Raw genomic sequence first — 20057 nt, 5'->3', positions numbered from 1 at the left:
TCCAGTGCCCCCAAGTGTCTCAGTGTTTGCAGGTCTCCCAGTGTCTGTGTCCCCATGTGTCCTAGTGTCTCAGTGTCCCCTAGTGTCTGTGTCCCCATTTGTCCCCTAGTGTCTGTGTCCCCTAGTGTCTGTGTCCCCTAGTGTCTGTGTCCCATATGTCCCCTAGTGTCTGTGTCCCATATGTCCCCTAGTGTCTCAGTGTCTCAGTGTCCCCGTGTGTCTCAGTGTCTCAGTGTCCCCGTGTGTCTCAGTGTCTCAGTGTCCCCGTGTGTCCCCTAGTGTTTCAGTGTCCCCGTGTGTCCCTGCTGCCTTTCCCCCCATCCCTCTCTTACCTGAGTTGTAGAGCTGCTGTCTGGACTCTGTGCTGTGTTGCTGCTCCCCCATGGATCAGCAAGTAGTAGAGAGAGGCAGGGATATGCTGTAACTTCCTATCCCTGCCTCTCTCCACACACAGTGACCCCTACTGGCCGGTGCTGGTATTGCAGAGTAATCTCCATTTATTCTGAGAAAAATACCTGCATTTGTATTGCCGGTATTACTGCAATACTGGCACGGCCAGGCAGCCTCAAATACTAGTCAGGTGGCAAACAATGAAAATACCAGTCAGGTGGCAAACCTAAGAGTAGTGTGTGTAAAAAAAAAAAAAAAAAAAAAAAAAAAAATTTTTTTTTTTTTAAATGGGCCTATTCCATGGGCCTGGGCCTGGAGCTGCAGCTCCATCAGCCCCTATGTTAATCCGGCCCTGGCTCATAATGATCACAATCAAACCAGTACGTAAGACACTACAGGGTGTGTGGCGAAACCAACCTCGCCACTGGGCCCTGGAGAAGCCTGTTTGCTAGCCTCCTACCTACTGACTATGGCCCCTGGGTTATTTGGGGCATATTGTACTGTATATTGCTGCTACTGGCCCTTTTAACAGCATCTATGGACATATTGGGACTTTTGGGACTACTGTCCCTTTAAGACTGTGCTACATATTCTAGTGTACTGCCTGTAATATTATATGTGTATTTGTGTGTTAAGTTTAACCTGGGATATGTATGCAGCATTCATCTGATTGTTCGGTAGAATCACTCCATTCATTATATTGAGTGAAACTACCGAACAACCAGACCACCCAGGAATAAGTGTGCCTCCAATTACAGTTTGCAACAATGTTGCAAACGGGTAATTGGCAATCAGTGTAATGTATTCTTTGTCCTCTGGGTGGCCGCCATTCGGGAAACAAACACGTGGCGGCGGCCATCTTAAACTACCGAACAGCGGTGTTTTGCCGTCGAGTGTCTGGAACTAAAATCGGACACTTGACTAGGCAAACACCGCTGAGACCTCCATACTTCCAGAAATTCGTATGGAAACTACCGAATGACCCGCCGTTCGGTAGAAAGAACCCCACAAACAAGGGAATTCATTCAAACCCTCTCCAGGCTCTATAACACAGGCAATTCGCCTGTTTTCATTCCCTTGTTTGTGACCGACCGCAGGGCCAAAATGCATGGAACTGTTTTCGGATACTTTACCCATGCGGTCGGTCAAATCTTTGGAACCCCATATCTCCCGAACCGTTCATCCGAATTACTTGAATTTTGAATATGTTGTCCCCCTGAATAAGGGCTATCCAGCGATGCTGGATTTAAAGGTGTACCCCCGGGTTTTGGGGTACATCCAGAACTTGGCTGAAAAAGTGTACCGGATAATTGAGTTTAATGTTATCTGAGGGGAGGGGATGTGTGGGCTGAACCATGTATGTGATTGGTTATTTTATGCCTCCCCCTGGGTGTGGCCTGTATTTGGATTAGTGTAATAAAAGCCAGGCTGGATGAGCCAGTCCAGAGTTCCTGTTTTACCCTCAAAGTGATGTGTCGTCTCATTATTGGGGGAAGGATTTAATGTATGCTGTTCCAGTTGACTGCTAGGAGTACAAGCCTATTCGTATGGTTCCTATTCAATGGTCTACAGCATTCATATGCTTGGGAGAATTTAAAGGTTTCTCGGATTCGGTGATTGTGGTGTCTAACAGAGTGCTTGGAGTCCTCAGGAAGCGCTAGGAGCATCCATTAACGGAGGTACCCGGTCGGGGTGCCAGGTGATCCGTTACAGGGTGCTCTAAAGCAAGGGGGTGCCAGGGGGAGGTGGGCACCACCCCGGAAAAACGCAGGGCAGCATACAAACCCCACGAACCAACAGGGGGTTAATCCCCGACACCTGACACAAAGCACCCACATGCTAGATTTCTAGGGGGAAACAAGCATTTCTAATGTGCAGCTGCACGACAAACACCCAAGCTGTAAAGGGTTACTGACCCCCACAAAAAAAAAAGGGAAACCCGGGAACCGGGCAGTAGGGACTGAACACCCCGCCACAACCCACACAAGACCTAAACACCCACCCTGAGTACATGATGCTAGGATACTAAGAACCCACTATATATGTGATGTTTAAAGGTTTCGATGACATGTTGTTTATGTTTATTCTTGTTGAAGTTATGTTACAAGTGCTACACCATTACTCCAAGAAAACCTGACAGCCCGAAGACAGCACACCAGCATGCACACTGGGACTTATAAAGACAAACAGATACGGACAGGTTAGTCAGCAAAGCTTACCGGCCATAACTACGAACACATCAAAATGCACTCGACTGCACACACACCCGACAGCCACAGCACGACCACCCACGCAAGAGTATAACCACCATGAGGATAGCGACAAATGTTAATAACCACCATAAACATAAACCCCAGAACAGATACGCCGACTCAACAAAGACCCCACCCCAGACAGGACAAAAACACACACACAAAAAGCATAACTCCAGAACTCTACCACACATACGACCCGGAAGACTACCCGGCACCAACATAGCACATAATCATACAACCCACCACAAACGCACCGCACCCATGGAGACGACACCTCATACCCGGGGCAGAGGAGAGAGAGACACACAGTCACACTACTTTCCTCCCCACAAACTCTAACAACCAAATACAACTATCTACATTTGGCACACACCAAAACATATAAGCAACCACAAATCCACATACACAAAATTCAACCACCAACAACACCGATCCATACCGCCCACTCGACGCCTGGCAACTGACTTATAAGACCAGGCCCCACTTAACACCTTCCCCCACCCACCCCACTGGTTCAACCTTCCCAACCCCACACAAACACTCCCCCAAAACAGCGCTTCTCCCCCACACCCCACCCCACCCCCCCCATTCACAACCCACACACCAGAACCCAAAACAACCCCCCGAAGGCAGATAACCCACACGCTAAGGTCTATTGCAGCACCAACCAGCATGCCAGCCACTCTGACCTGCCTATCAATCAACTGCAAAGGTCTGAACAACCCCTCTAAGAGACACCAACTTATGAGATGGGCAAATAGAACCAAAGCCGACGTACTCCTACTGCAGGAAATGCACTACACTCGAGCCAAACAGTTCCCCCTCCTGAGCCGACACTACAAAGTTAACCACTTTGCCAGCTCTCCGCAAGAGAAACACAACGGGGTTGCCATCGTGCTAAGAAAATCCTGCCCCCTCTCTATACAGAAGACTGTAGCGGACCCACAAGGCCGATACCTCACAGTTGCAGGAAAGATAGGCACACAATCCTATGCGTTCACCACCCTATACGCGCCAAACGCCCCAACCAACGCATTCTGGCAAACAATACAGGCTCACCTAGCCCTCTTTCCCTCTCACCACTCCATAATCGGTGGCGACTTCAACGCTACCCCATCACCCAAGGTAGACCGACGCCGATCACAAACCTGTAGACAAAATAGACCACCAACAGCGAAAGCAGATAAACTACTCTCAGCATTCATTTCACGCACACGCTTCATAGACACATGGAGAGCTCAACACCCCACAGCTTTAGACTACACCTTCTTTTCGCACCCACACCAATCACACTTCCGCATAGACCTCTTTCTCGCGTCACCATCACTAGCACCCATGATCAAAAACACAGCAATAGGCCCCATCACATGGTCTGATCATGCAGACATAACACTAACGCTCAACCTGTCCGGAACGGCGAGACCCTGGACATGGCGCCTAAACCCACTCCTCCTAAACCCACTCCTCCTACACAACCCACAAATCAGACAAACGATCGACAAAGCCATAACGGAATACTTTCAAATCAACAAAGGCACAGCAAGCTCCGAAGGGAATCTATGGGCGGCACACAAAGCTGTAATCAGGGGAGCCTTAATTAAACAAGCAACAATACACAAAAAAAAAGCAGGTAGCCCATCTCGAACAAACATTACAGACCCTACGAACCCTGGAGGCCAAACACAAAATAGATCCAACACAAGAACTCAACGAACAAATTAAAAAATGCCAGACAGAGATAAAAGAACACATGGCGAAAGACTCGGCCAAAGCGATACTCTGGACAAAACAACTATACTACGACAAAGCTAACAAAGCCGACACACTACTCGCCCGCAGACTCAAAAAAAGAAACGAACACAAACAAATACATAAAATAACAACCCCAAGTGGGGACACCACAGAGGACCCAGAAAGAATCGCCAAGAATACTTCAGAACCCTATATGACCACTCCCCAAAAACAAGACACCACCCAACGTTGACCAAAACACTAATAGACCAATACCTAGCCCAAATACCACTACCCTCTCTAGCCACAGAAGCGGCACAGACCCTAGCCAACCCCATAACACCAGAAGAACTCGCAAGAACGATAAAAGAGCTAAAGCCCAACAAAAGCCCAGGACCAGATGGGTTCACTGGGCTATATTACAAGACATTCGCACCCAGTCTAATACCACACCTGTGCACATTATATAACACCATACTACAGGGAGACCAACTGCCGAATGAAATGCTACAGGTGAATATATGCCTCCTACCTAAGCCCAACAAAACTAATCTCGACCCTGGGCATTATCGGCCAATCTCACTCCTAAATGTGGCTATTAAAATATTCACCAAAATCCTGGCAGACCGCCTAAGCCCCAACCTAACCACACTAATAAACCCATATCAAGTGGGCTTCATACCGACACGACAGGCAAGTGACAACACAAGACGGACATACAACCTCATCTGGTCAGCCCACAAGACACACACCCCAGCCCTCTTCCTATCACTAGACGCCGAAAAGGCATTTGACAGGCTCCTATGGCCCTTCCTATTCGCCACATTAGAAAAATTCAGACTCCCACAAAAATTCATGAATGCCTTGCATGTGCTTTATGCCTCACCACAAGCACACCTCCTCCTCCCACTCACATGCCCTCCAGCCTTCACAATCCATAACGGTACTCGCCAGGGATGCCCACTTTCCCCAGTGCTTTCCGCTTTGTCCCTAGAACCACTCCTACAAATCCTCAGACTTAATAGGGATATAAAAGGAATGACAATACGTGGGGAAGAATACAAAACGGCGGCGTACGCAGACGACCTGCTCCTAACAATTACAGAACCAATCACATCTCTACCACCACTCTTAGACGCCCTACAAGCCTACGCCAGGGTCTCGGGATATAAACTTAACATTAACAAAACGGAGGTACTACCAATACACATAGACCCCACCACTAAAACAGCTATACACAACATATATCCATTCGACCTTACTCTCGATCACATTAAATACCTGGGTATAACCATCCCGGCAGATCTTTCCCTTTGCTATGACCTGAACTACACACCTACAATCCAAAACATCACCCGCGACATAGATAGATGGCAAGACATGCCGATATCCTGGCTAGGAAGGCTGGCGTCTGTCAAGATGAACGCCTTACCGCGACTTTTATACCTATTCCAAACTCTTCCGATCCCAATACGCCCCACAGACTTCAAACAGCTGCAGTCAAAGATTGATAAATTTATATGGGCCAACAGACGCGCTAGAATGAAAAGACAGACCCTATATGTACCCAACAAACAAGGAGGTCTGGGCCTCCCGCACCTCACTCATTATTATCAGGCTGCACAGCTAGCACAAGCACAGAACTGGCACGTTCCACCAGGGGCAAAGAGATGGGTCGACCTGGAACATAATATCTTTGGCAGGGATTTCCCCTCCATGTATATATGGCTGCCCAAACCAGCGAGACCCCCCCTCCCTCAAACATCACCTGCAATCCTAAATACTATTAAGGTCTGGGATAAAATCATACACAAACATGGCCTGACAACCCAATTATCCCCGCTAACCCCTATACTCCGGAATACCCAATTCCCACCGGGCATGACGCCCAAAGATTTTACCCGCTTCGAAGATAATGACCTTACTAGACTACAACACTTTTACAAAGACGGCCATCCGATCCCATTCGCAGAACTCCCACAAAACACCCCTTTTCGCACCTTCGACATGTTTTGCCACATACAAATAAAAAGCTTTCTAGAAACCCCGACAATAATTCAGGGAGGGACCAGAAAGCAGACGCACTTTGAAAAACAATGCCTACAAGCCCCAGCACGCAAAGGCCAAATCTCAGAGATATACTCACACATAATACAACACACTAAAGACGGAGCACTCACATACGTGTCGGCTTGGGAGAGGGACATAGGCCCGGCAGAAGACCCATCAGACTGGGCCGATATTTGGGAAGCTATAGCTACCATCTCAATTTGCGTTAACCATAAAGAGCAAGCTTATAAGACACTCATGAGGTGGTACCTCACCCCCTTAAAACTCAAGCAGATGGGCAGGTCAGACAACGACTCATGCTGGAAGGGCTGCGGACAGAAGGGAACGTACCTTCACATGTGGTGGGAATGCCCCCACACAGCACAACTATGGCACCAAATTGTTACTATGGTTTCACAGGTCTTACACACTAACATCCCGCTGGACCCATGGATATGGCTCCTGTCCAAACCTTTGGCACACACACCACAGGCCCAAAATAAACTCATCACCAAAATAGCTCTGGCCACTAGAAGAGCAATCGCAGAAAAATGGGGTAGCCCGGATACCCCAACAATGGATACAATTAAGCGGAAAATCAAAGATACTATAAAAATGGACGAAATGTCCGCTTTAATCCACGACACAACAAAACACTTCAACAAGATCTGGGATCCCTGGTTCTATGAATTCCCAACCCTGCCATAAGAAACAAGAAGGGGACAACCCCCACACGTTGGCAAAACATACGCACTCACCACCAGACAAGGGCCCCCCCACAACACAACCTTCAAAACACAACCTAACCCACCACTCACAAAGCTCACAAACCCCCCCCTACGGAGAGTGACTAATTGATAAAGACCTACACCCGAAACCACAAAGACAATAACCAGGGGTGCACTCACCCCGAGCCCACACACACAAAAGGAAGAGAAGGTGAACTCACGAAGAGGACCACTACACAACAAACACTCTCCCACTAACCAGGGGAGATCAGAACAAAAAGACCCATCCCATAGGACACACAACGACACCACAAAACACCTCGAAACGGGGGGCGGAGCCAACTGAGCAACAGAGCGGACGCATCTTCTCGGAGCTCCGTCTCTGACTTACAGAAAATCGAGAATATATGGTGGAAATTGAGCCCAAAACCTTCCCACGCACCACCCTAACACGGGCTAATAGAACATGGGCAGGAAAACCAAAAAAGCAAAAGCCGAAAAAAGCCCCCACGGGAGGGATATTGGTGAGATGCTTCGGCTCTCGCAACAGGCCGCGTGGCCCAAAATGGCGCAGCACGACGACCTTTCATCATACTCATCGGGGGATTTCACCTCCGACATCCTAGAAGGGGCATCCTACAGGCCACCTCCAGATGCCAGACAGGTACCCCCAAAATCCGGAGACCCGGTCACCGCAGAGCAAATTAAAATTATGCTGGCGGAACTCCGTAAAGACTTGGCGGCCAATATGGCCCACTATAGGAAGGCCGTCGAAGGCGCCACGGAGAAAATTATCCAGTTGGAGGCCAGCTCAAGCTCCCAGGACGCGAGGCTACAGGCACTCGAACAGACGACCACAGGCCTAGTCAAATGGCAAACCGCCACTAACAACAGGCTTGACACCATGGAGGACCAAAGAAGGCGGTGCAATCTGAAGCTGAGGGGGATACCGGAGTCTGTAGGCCTGGATGACTTACCTCACTACATTAGGCGCCTACTCGAAGCACTGCTACCGCCGAAGAGGGTGAAAGCTATGAAAATCGACGGCATGTTTCGGCTGCCGAAATCACCCCGAGCTCCAACAACGGCGACGGCAGACCTCATACTGCGGTTCCAAACTCTGGCTGACAAGACCACGCTTGCGACTGCACTGCGGGGCAAAACCCCTCTTAAGTTTGAAGGGACAACGTTGACGGTGTTCCCAGATCTGACCAGAAACACAATTGCCTGGCGAAAAGACCTGCAACCTCTCTTGCATCTTCTTCGTGCTAAAGACATCCCATATAAATGGGGCACTCCTCGTGCTGTATCATTCACTCTCAATGGGAACATGTACAAGGCGCAAGACAAGCTGGAGCTGGAAACCCACCTACGAGCAACAGGTATCTTTCAAGAAGCACCGGCGCCCAGACGGAGTATGGCCCACCTGAACCCAGACACTATCCGGGACTTTACCCCACGGAACCCCGCCAGGGCCTCCCCAGGCGGATCCCCCACCTGAGGTACCTCCGACAAGTCACCCAACAGGGACTTTTCTTCTATTTCCATTCCACCATTCACACAGATGGACCACCTCATACAGTCAGAGACTAAACACTCAGGAGGACTACCAACTTCATTTAACGTTTTTTACATTGTTTTTTCTAAGTTTCTCTCTACTGGTTCTGCTTTTTATTTTCTTTAATGTTTCGTTTCCTTTGTGCTCTCTGTAATGCCCACACATAAAGACCCAACAAAGCTGCTACCGTATAAACCGCAGCGCCTAGTGTCTAACACATCTAGAATGGACAAACCTCCATGCACACACCAAGAATAACCACACAGGGCTGCAGCCCACCCAGCAGCGCCATCACTTAACCCGCATTACACTATGACACCCCTACCCCCCCCCCCCCCTGCCGACACACTGCGGACCACTAAGAGAACGAATCCCTCTAATAAAGGCAAGGGGGATGCCCTACAGGGCAGACACATAGAGGGCAACATCGTGAACACTTCACCCTCATTAAGGGCATTAACGTAACCTAAATAGGCCTTCTCCTAGATCGAGTTAACCCCACATTATAAAATTGTGCTATGATATGTAAGCCATATAAGTTTTCAATGTTGATATGTTGAATATGTGCCGTTGTGGCCAAGAATGCATCACTGCTACTTTATTGCACGCAAAAATAAAGAATTCAAAAAAAAAAAAAACACCTCGAAACGAAACTCCAACAAGAGCCAACACCCACACACACGACCAACCGTTACCACATACGATTACACGCACAATCTTCCAAAAGGCTACACAAACCCACCACCGACGCAGAGACAAACAAACATCAGACACACACCCCCCAACCCAAACCCTCCAAAACCCACGGACACTACAGAGAAGTGCTACAACCTAACCACCTAAGCTAATCCCCCACAAACTCACACACACAACAGATGCCAGACAAACCCGACCCACAAAGCAGTAAGAGGATACGACATCAGAGCAAAGACAAAAGGGCAAAATATCAGGATATCCTATCCCCCCCCCCTTCTTTTCTTTTTGTACCCCACCCCAACCATTAGACAAGGAAAAGACGATACGGAACACAATTGTAACACTGGGCAAATGAACAAACGCCCAAAAAAGAACTCTATAAACAGTTGTAATGTATTTCGAACAACAAGAACAACCAATGCAAATGTTGTATGAAACAAACCGTAATTGTCAACCTCCTCCTTTTTCTCTTCTGTACCCCTACCCCCCCAAAAAAACTGAACTCTTTATAAATAAAGAATTTATAAAAAAAAAAAAAAAGGAAGCACCCCCAACAGCAATTAACTGGCCAATAAGTCGCGTGATTTTATTTTATGTTTAGACATAGCCCTGGAGTGGAATCCCCCAAATTGTTCCAGGGTGGGCTGGACGCATTGTGATGCTCCAACCAGCCTTGGTTGTTGGCTGGCAGCACCAGTAGCTCTTGGCTCTACAACACCTCCCCTGTCACTCCTAGCTGCCATGGTACTGGACATTGTAATAGTAGCAGCTATGATGCCTGCCCTAGTACTTTCTGCCTCTTCCCTCAATAACACGGCCTTGTGATGGCTGCGAAGGTGATGGTTCATCCCGGCACTGGTGAGATGACCCAACACTCTCCCCCTGCTAACTTCCTTCCCACAAAGTTTGCACTTTTCAAAGCGCCCATCTCCAACACTTTCAAAGTGATCCCAAACTTTGCTGTGGCGCAAAACATTGGCGCTTGCCCTTCGGGATTCTGCTGCTAATGGTGCAGGTCAATGAGCAGCAGCAGGAGTGTGACTACTGGGAGCTGGCACAGTAGCATTGGCACTGGTACTGTGGCTAGTAGTACCAGTGGTGGTGGTGATTGTTGGCAGAGTTACACTGGTGGTGGTAACTGTGCCACTGCAAGGAGGAACAGTGGACCTGGAAATAGTAGTGGTAATAATTGATTGTGGTGGTGGTGGTCTGCTAATGGTTGAAGTAGCACTAGCAGGTGCTACTATTGGAGAAAGTGGAGAGGAAGGGGAAAAATGTGCACTAGTAGCAGGAGAAAAGGGTGGACTGCTCCCTGAAGAATTCTGACTCTCCTCTACTATCAAATAAAAATAGAAAATAAAAGCTGCGCCAGTAGAAGGGTATAAACAATAAAAATAGTCCAAAATAGGGGTAAAATATCAAGTAAAGTCTTAGCTTAATAGATCTTCTTTAGACAGATGGTCTGTATAATGTTGGATGGAGAACGGTATCCTTGTTATCCTTCCTCAGGTGAGTCCAATATCATGAAAGATAAAACAAATAACCAAAAATAGTGTGATAAATTCACTAAAGTGAGAAAAATATAAAAGAGTAGTAAAACACTCACATTTGATAGAGCTATAGCTAGCTCTAGTATGGATCGCGTACAGCGGTTTAGATCCCCGCTTGTAGGATATACTGCAGCTTTGTCTTTTTCTTCAACGGAGAAGTGTCACTCAAAGAAAATAAAAACACAACCAATAGTGTTCTCTGTGATAAAATAATATGGAAATAAAACAAATAAAATAGTACTCACAAGGATGGAGCAGGCTTACTGCTCCTTGATGATAGCGTAGGTGGAATAATCCCCACCAAGGATTGCTTGGAGTTCCGAAGTAAAAAATGCCAGGTAAAAAGTAAATAGAATGTGTATAAAGATTAATGGCACAAACGTAAAAAGTGACCAAAAAATCTTTAATATATAAAATACACAATTTAAAAGTCCATAAACGCGTTTCGCCTACAATGGCTTTATCAATATGGAATAAAACATAAACCTGGCAGGGTGACTTTAAATAAGAATACAGATGTTAAAAAATGGCGCCTAAAACAGAGGTTAGCCAATCAGATTGTAAGAAAATTCAATACATTAAAACATTAAAATAAACAGTTAAAATAACATAGAATTCAAATAATCTTTTGTTGATAATACTGGCAATTGAATATAATTGCCTAGAGTAAAAAACGAGCGTTATTTTGCCTAATACCAATATAAACACCGGCGGTCACGTGGATTTTCAACCGCTAAGTGTTGTGGGAAATGTAGTAATGTTGGTGCGATCGCGCGCATGCGCATTGACGTGCGTGCGCGCGTGCGCATAAACAAATAGCCGGCAAAAGCCACTAAGAATTATGGGGGTTGTAGTAGTATGCGCGCACGCGTTCTGACTCGCGTGCGCGCATGCGCATAGTGCGATAGCCGGCGAGAGGGCAGGGAGAGCACACAATGATGTGAACACCAATGACGGATAAGTGGGCGGGGAATATGTTAATATGGAATCGGCTAATACAGCCGAACTTATATTATGTAGAGGCTTTAGCCATGGGGGAAATAAAAATATGGCAATAATATAAGAAAGCATAAAAATACAAATATATAAAAAAGAAAAAGCATAAGACCAAAAGAGCATAAAACAACATAAAAAGACATGAAAGACACAGTACTTCAAATAAAATTAAACAAATCAAAGTCTGAGTTTAAACCTTGAGGTGTCAATGTTTTAAGCTCATATACCCATTTCATTTCTGTTCGTCCCAAGATGTTTTTTATGTCCCCACCTCTCCAGGGAACAGAACATTTCTTAATACCTATACATTTTAGCAGTTTTGGATCTTTATTATGTATGAGAAAATGTTTGGATACTGAATGATTCAGATATCCATTTTTAATGTTTCTGCAATGTTCACTTATTCTTATTTTGAAGCACCTTGTGGTCATTCCAACATACTGGAGGCCACAAGGGCATTCGAGCAGATAAATAACATTTTTTGTTGTACAGTTAATAAAATCATCAATTTTATAAACCTTATTTGTTACTTTAGAGGTAAAATTGGTTATTTTAGATGGTAACGATGAGTCGGTAGTTTTACAAACTATACATAATTTGCATTTGCAAAAACCTTTGATTTTAGGGAATAGAGATAAAGTCGGTTTAATTTTTGTTTCTCTGGTAAAAATTTTGGTCAAGAGAGATTTGAAATTAGGGGCTCCTCTGAATACTATATTAGGGTGTTCTGGTAAAACATTTTTGAGGGTATCGTCTTGTTTTAAAATATGCCAATGTTTTTTTATAATCTTTTTTACATTGCCACTTTTATTATTAAAATCAAAAATAATAGGAAGGAGCATAGGTTCACTTGTATCTTTAGTTTTGTATGTTAAAAGCTTGTCTCTATCTTTATGTTGAATTTGATTGATTGTGTCGGTTAAGATTAAATCAGAATAATTTTTTTCAATAAACTTATTTTTTAAAAAATCTGCTTGTTCGTTAAAATCTTTTAATTCAGAACAATTTCTGCGTAATCGTAGTATTTGACTCTTAGGAGCACTATCCAGCCACGGTTGGTAGTGGCAACTGGATTTGTCAATTGCGGTATTTACACAGACTTTCTTAAAAAAGGTTTTCGTGTGTATGTGTCCATTTTTGATAAAAATATTAAGATCTAAATAGTTAATTTGTTCTTTACTATATTCATACGTTAAAATGATGCCTCTATTATTAATATTAAGATAATCAATAAAAGAAATGAGGCTATCTTCTGGACCTTCCCAAATAAAAAAGAGATCATCAATGTATCTAAAATAGGAGACTAGGTTCGCCGTCCAAGCATGGTTGCCGTAGATAGCTTCAGACTCCCAGTGTGCCATAAACAGATTTGCATAGCTGGGTGCAAACCTAGTCCCCATAGCTGTTCCCCTTGTTTGGAGATAAAAAGAATTAAGAAACCAAAAATAATTATTTTTTAAAATAATATTGATCCCTTCAAGAATAAAATCTATTTGTTTGTGTGCTATCTTTCCTTCTGATATTAAAATCTCTTTTATTGCTTGGCATCCAATGTTATGAGGAATAATGGTATAGAGGGATTGGACATCACATGTCACAAGAATAAAATTAGGCTTCCATTTAAAACTTTTTAAAAACTTTAGTAGTGACATGGAGTCTTTTAAATAAGAAGGCATTGATTTACATTGATGATCTCTTTTTTATTTGGGAAGGTCCAGAAGATAGCCTCATTTCTTTTATTGATTATCTTAATATTAATAATAGAGGCATCATTTTAACGTATGAATATAGTAAAGAACAAATTAACTATTTAGATCTTAATATTTTTATCAAAAATGGACACATACACACGAAAACCTTTTTTAAGAAAGTCTGTGTAAATACCGCAATTGACAAATCCAGTTGCCACTACCAACCGTGGCTGGATAGTGCTCCTAAGAGTCAAATACTACGATTACGCAGAAATTGTTCTGAATTAAAAGATTTTAACGAACAAGCAGATTTTTTAAAAAATAAGTTTATTGAAAAAAATTATTCTGATTTAATCTTAACCGACACAATCAATCAAATTCAACATAAAGATAGAGACAAGCTTTTAACATACAAAACTAAAGATACAAGTGAACCTATGCTCCTTCCTATTATTTTTGATTTTAATAATAAAAGTGGCAATGTAAAAAAGATTATAAAAAAACATTGGCATATTTTAAAACAAGACGATACCCTCAAAAATGTTTTACCAGAACACCCTAATATAGTATTCAGAGGAGCCCCTAATTTCAAATCTCTCTTGACCAAAAATTTTACCAGAGAAACAAAAATTAAACCGACTTTATCTCTATTCCCTAAAATCAAAGGTTTTTGCAAATGCAAATTATGTATAGTTTGTAAAACTACTGACTCATCGTTACCATCTAAAATAACCAATTTTACCTCTAAAGTAACAAATAAGGTTTATAAAATTGATGATTTTATTAACTGTACAACAAAAAATGTTATTTATCTGCTCGAATGCCCTTGTGGCCTCCAGTATGTTGGAATGACCACAAGGTGCTTCAAAATAAGAATAAGTGAACATTGCAGAAACATTAAAAATGGATATCTGAATCATTCAGTATCCAAACATTTTCTCATACATAATAAAGATCCAAAACTGCTAAAATGTATAGGTATTAAGAAATGTTCTGTTCCCTGGAGAGGTGGGGACATAAAAAACATCTTGGGACGAACAGAAATGAAATGGGTATATGAGCTTAAAACATTGACACCTCAAGGTTTAAACTCAGACTTTGATTTGTTTAATTTTATTTGAAGTACTGTGTCTTTCATGTCTTTTTATGTTGTTTTATGCTCTTTTGGTCTTATGCTTTTTCTTTTTTATATATTTGTATTTTTATGCTTTCTTATATTATTGCCATATTTTTATTTTCCCCATGGCTAAAGCCTCTACATAATATAAGTTCGGCTGTATTAGCCGATTCCATATTAACATATTCCCCGCCCACTTATCCGTCATTGGTGTTCACATCATTGTGTGCTCTCCCTGCCCTCTCGCCGGCTATCGCACTATGCGCATGCGCGCACGCGAGTCAGAACGCGTGCGCGCATACTACTACAACCCCCATAATTCTTAGTGGCTTTTGCCGGCTATTTGTTTATGCGCACGCGCGCACGCACGTCAATGCGCATGCGCGCGATCGCACCAACATTACTACATTTCCCACAACACTTAGCGGTTGAAAATCCACGTGACCGCCGGTGTTTATATTGGTATTAGGCAAAATAACGCTCGTTTTTTACTCTAGGCAATTATATTCAATTGCCAGTATTATCAACAAAAGATTATTTGAATTCTATGTTATTTTAACTGTTTATTTTAATGTTTTAATGTATTGAATTTTCTTACAATCTGATTGGCTAACCTCTGTTTTAGGCGCCATTTTTTAACATCTGTATTCTTATTTAAAGTCACCCTGCCAGGTTTATGTTTTATTCCATATTGATAAAGCCATTGTAGGCGAAACGCGTTTATGGACTTTTAAATTGTGTATTTTATATATTAAAGATTTTTGGTCACTTTTTACGTTTGTGCCATTAATCTTTATACACATTCTATTTACTTTTTACCTGGCATTTTTTACTTCGGAACTCCAAGCAATCCTTGGTGGGGATTATTCCACCTACGCTATCATCAAGGAGCAGTAAGCCTGCTCCATCCTTGTGAGTACTATTTTATTTGTTTTATTTCCATATTATTTTATCACAGAGAACACTATTGGTTGTGTTTTTATTTTCTTTGAGTGACACTTCTCCGTTGAAGAAAAAGACAAAGCTGCAGTATATCCTACAAGCGGGGATCTAAACCGCTGTACGCGATCCATACTAGAGCTAGCTATAGCTCTATCAAATGTGAGTGTTTTACTACTCTTTTATATTTTTCTCACTTTAGTGAATTTATCACACTATTTTTGGTTATTTGTTTTATCTTTCATGATATTGGACTCACCTGAGGAAGGATAACAAGGATACCGTTCTCCATCCAACATTATACAGACCATCTGTCTAAAGAAGATCTATTAAGCTAAGACTTTACTTGATATTTTACCCCTATTTTGGACTATTTTTTATTGTTTATACCCTTCTACTGGCGCAGCTTTTATTTTCTATTTTTATTTCATTGTGTTTTAAGGGTTTTGAGGGATTCCCTTTTAAGTTGCTGCCTTGCCCTGGTTTTAGCGCTAACCCCGTATTTCTTTTTTCTCCTCTACTATCGCCTCCTCACTCTCAGGCTCATAGTCAAGCTCTTCATCAGCCAGACTAAATGCAATCCCTGCAAGACTGGGGGTAAGACTGATATCACCTCCAGGAATAATAGGACTAGGAGCACGGGGTAGCATTGGCAACAACTCCTGTGCTGATGTGCCGCTGTCAGTGGTAGAAGCAGATGCAGCACTGGTGGAGGTGGAAGTGGTGGTCTTGGGAGGGGGATTAGGAAACAGCCTCCCTGTGTACAAGAAGGAAGCTTCTTAGCAGCACGACTCACAGGCCTGCTTGTGGTAGAGTAAGATGCTTGGGGCGAAACAAGCTTTCTCTTACTTATTGGGCTACTCCTACTACTAGTTGTGTTTTTAGTAGTAGTACTAGCCATAGTGGAAGGGGAAGAAATATCGGTGTAGCGCTCTATGGTGGTGAATATATAGGAATAAATGAAGGGAAACCTTGCTGTACCTTAATGGGTATATATACTAATGAATGGTCCCAATGTTTTCAGATTGACCTTAAACAGAGAACACAAATATACAAAACATAGTGTAACCTGTATACAGAATAAAAATTTAAATAAAGTGCATAGGTAACTAACTCACACTTTTCTGAGCTAATGTACTAGCTCAGGTATATGCGCCTTAGGGTCCGTAGAGGCGACCCTCACCCTCCTTTTCTCCAGGTGCAGTTTCGTAGGTAATAGGTATAGGAGGGAAAAATATATAGCGTAGTACAGTTTGCGTATCTAGGGTGTATGTAGTAGGTAATACCAATATACTCACAAACCCTGAGCCAATATATCGTCTCACTTCATCAGACGTATGTGGTTAAGGACCACATTCCTTCTTTGTAATAGCAGGTAGAAATAAAAGCCGTAAGTGTAAAAACTATAATATATAATTTATTGTATAAAAAATATTTTTAATATACCTGTAGCGGATTGGTACCGGGCTGTCCCACGACATGTATGAGAATAAGTGTATTTGGTCATATGGCTGGTTTAATGTGTATGTACATGTATAGAAAGCATGGTATCCGGGTATAATGACAGTTAAATGTATGTAAAGAATTGTATTCCTCTAGTTGTTCGGTAGAATCATTCAAATAAAACAAGGGAATGAAACTACCGAACAACCAGACCACCCAGGAATGAGTGTGCCTCCAATTACCGTTTGCAACAATGTTGCAAACAGGTAATTGGCAATCAGTGCAGTGTGGTCTTTGTCCTCTGGGTGGCCGCCATTCGGGAAACAAACACGTGGCGGCGGCCATCTTAAACTACCGAACAGCGGTGTTTTGCCGTCGAGTGTCTGGAACTAAAATCGGACACTTGACTAGGCAAACACCGCTGAGACCTCCATACTTCCAGAAATTCGTATGGAAACTACCGAATGACCCGCCGTTCGGTAGAAAGAGCCCCATAAACAAGGGAATTCATTCAAACCCTCTCCAGGCTCTATAACACAGGCAATTCGCCTGTTTTCATTCCCTTGTTTGTGACCGACCGCAGGGCCAAAATGCATGGAACTGTTTTCGGATACTTTACCCATGCGGTCGGTCAAATCTTTGGAACCCCATATCTCACGAACCATTCATCCGAATGGGCTAATTTTTAAGTATGTTGGTCCCCCAGAATAGAGCTATCTGGGGATGTTGGATTTGTGGATGTACCCCAAGTATTTCGGGTACATCCAAAACTCGGGGAAAACTGTGTACACAATAAGGGGATTATGATGCTAGAGGAGGGGAGGAGATCTGTGGGAGGTTACTACTTAGAGATTGGATAATGTCTTAAGTGATAGAACCTCCTCCCTTGCATGGGAGAGGGCTTTATAAGGAACTGTGGAATAAAGCTTGTCAGACTACTCCTGAAACTGTGTGTCGTCCAGTTATTGGGATTGCGATGGGGATACTGCTGTATTACTTTACCTGCTGGAAACCTTGCCTGTGGACTTAACATCACCTTGTTCCTGAGCCTCACTGGAATCTCTAGTGGAGAATAGCTGTGCAAGATCGGCTCTCCGCTACATTGGTTGGCAGCGCTGGGATCCAAACTCACAGAGGAACAAGCGTAAATGGAGTACGGATGGAGATTGATTTTTCTGCGCCAAAACGATCCACGCTGAGACGGTCGCGGATGCCCTCATGCGGATATTCTCCCGGATGGGATTACCCAGGGAGATTATCTCGGATCAGGGTACCCAGTTTACCGCAGAATTCACCCAACACCTCTGGAGGATCTGTGGCATTAAGCCTATTATCAGCGCCCCTTACCACCCCCAGACGAACGGGCTCTGCGAACGATTCAATGGTACCTTGAAGCAGATGCTCCGAACCTTCGCAGAGACCCACAAGGACTGGGAACGATTCCTGCCGCACCTCCTATTTGCATACCGGGAGGTGCCGCAGGAATCCACAGGGTTCTCCCCGTTTGAATTATTGTTTGGAAGGAGGGTCCGAGGCCCATTGGATCTTATTAGAGAGCATTGGGAGGGAGACCGGAGCACAGATGGCACTCCCATCCTACCATATGTGTTGGCCTTTCGAGACCGCCTAGAAGCGTTGACCAAGACGGTACGGGAAAACCTTCAGGAGGCCCAGACCCGCCAGCGTACATGGTATGATCGGGGAGCCAGGGACCGTAGCTTTCAGGTCGGGCAGAAGGTACTAATTTTAAAACCTGTCCGACATGATAAGTTACAGGCCGCCTGGCAGGGCCCATATAAGGTGGTGGAGCAAAGATGCGATACCACCTATATTATCGGCCCCTGCACAGGGACTGGGGGGCGACGCATGCTCCATGTGAACATGCTGAAGCCCTACCACGAGCGTACTGAGGAGGTAACCGCTATCTGTGCCCCTAACACGGAAGAGTTTGACAGCTTACCCCTCCCCGATTTGCTGGGGGATGGGCAGCTGTCCGGAGATTTAGGGGAGGTTACGCTGGGAGATCGGCTGAGCCCACAGGAGCGGATCGAGGTACAGCAACTATTGGAAGAGAAACGCGACACGTTCTCTAATGTACCTGGATACACGCCTCTGGCAACTCACCGGGTCGAGACCCCAGGGCAACTACCCATGCGCCAGACGCCATACCGCATTCCAGAAGCGGTACGGGCAAACATGCGTAAGGAGATCGACGAAATGCTCCAACTGGGGGTGATTGAACCCTCAGACAGTCCTTGGGCATCTCCTGTAGTCCTCGTACCAAAGCGAGACGGTACGACCCGCTTCTGCGTGGACTATAGGAGATTGAACGAGAAGACTGTATCTGACGCCTATCCGATGCCCCGGATAGACGAGTTACTGGACAGAATGGCCAGGGGCCAATACCTCACCACTATTGACTTGTGTAAAGGGTATTGGCAAATCCCCCTGGCCCCAGACGCCATCCCGAAGTCGGCCTTTGTCACCCCATTTGGCTTGTACCAGTTTAAGGTCATGCCATTTGGGATGAAAAACGCCCCAGCCACCTTCCAAAGGATGGTGGATCGACTCCTAGATGGATTCCAGGACTATACATGTGCCTACCTGGACGATATTGCTATTTTTAGCAATACGTGGCAGGAACACTTAGCTCACATCGGAGCTGTACTAGATAGGATAAGGGAAGCAGGTCTGACCTTGAAGCCGGCCAAGTGTAGTATCGGCATGGCTGAGGTACAATACCTGGGACATAGAGTAGGGTGCGGTAAACAAAAACCCGAACCCGCCAAAGTAGAGGCTGTAGCCCAGTGGCCCACCCCTAGGACTAAGACCCAGGTTTTAGCGTTTCTAGGGACAGCAGGGTATTACCGGAAGTTTGTTCCCAATTATAGCGCCCTGGCCAAACCCCTCACTG

This window comes from Pelobates fuscus, chromosome 12, assembly GCF_036172605.1.
Source record: "Pelobates fuscus isolate aPelFus1 chromosome 12, aPelFus1.pri, whole genome shotgun sequence".
NCBI classification, from domain to species: domain Eukaryota; kingdom Metazoa; phylum Chordata; class Amphibia; order Anura; family Pelobatidae; genus Pelobates; species Pelobates fuscus.
This window is presented reverse-complemented; position numbering follows the sequence as displayed.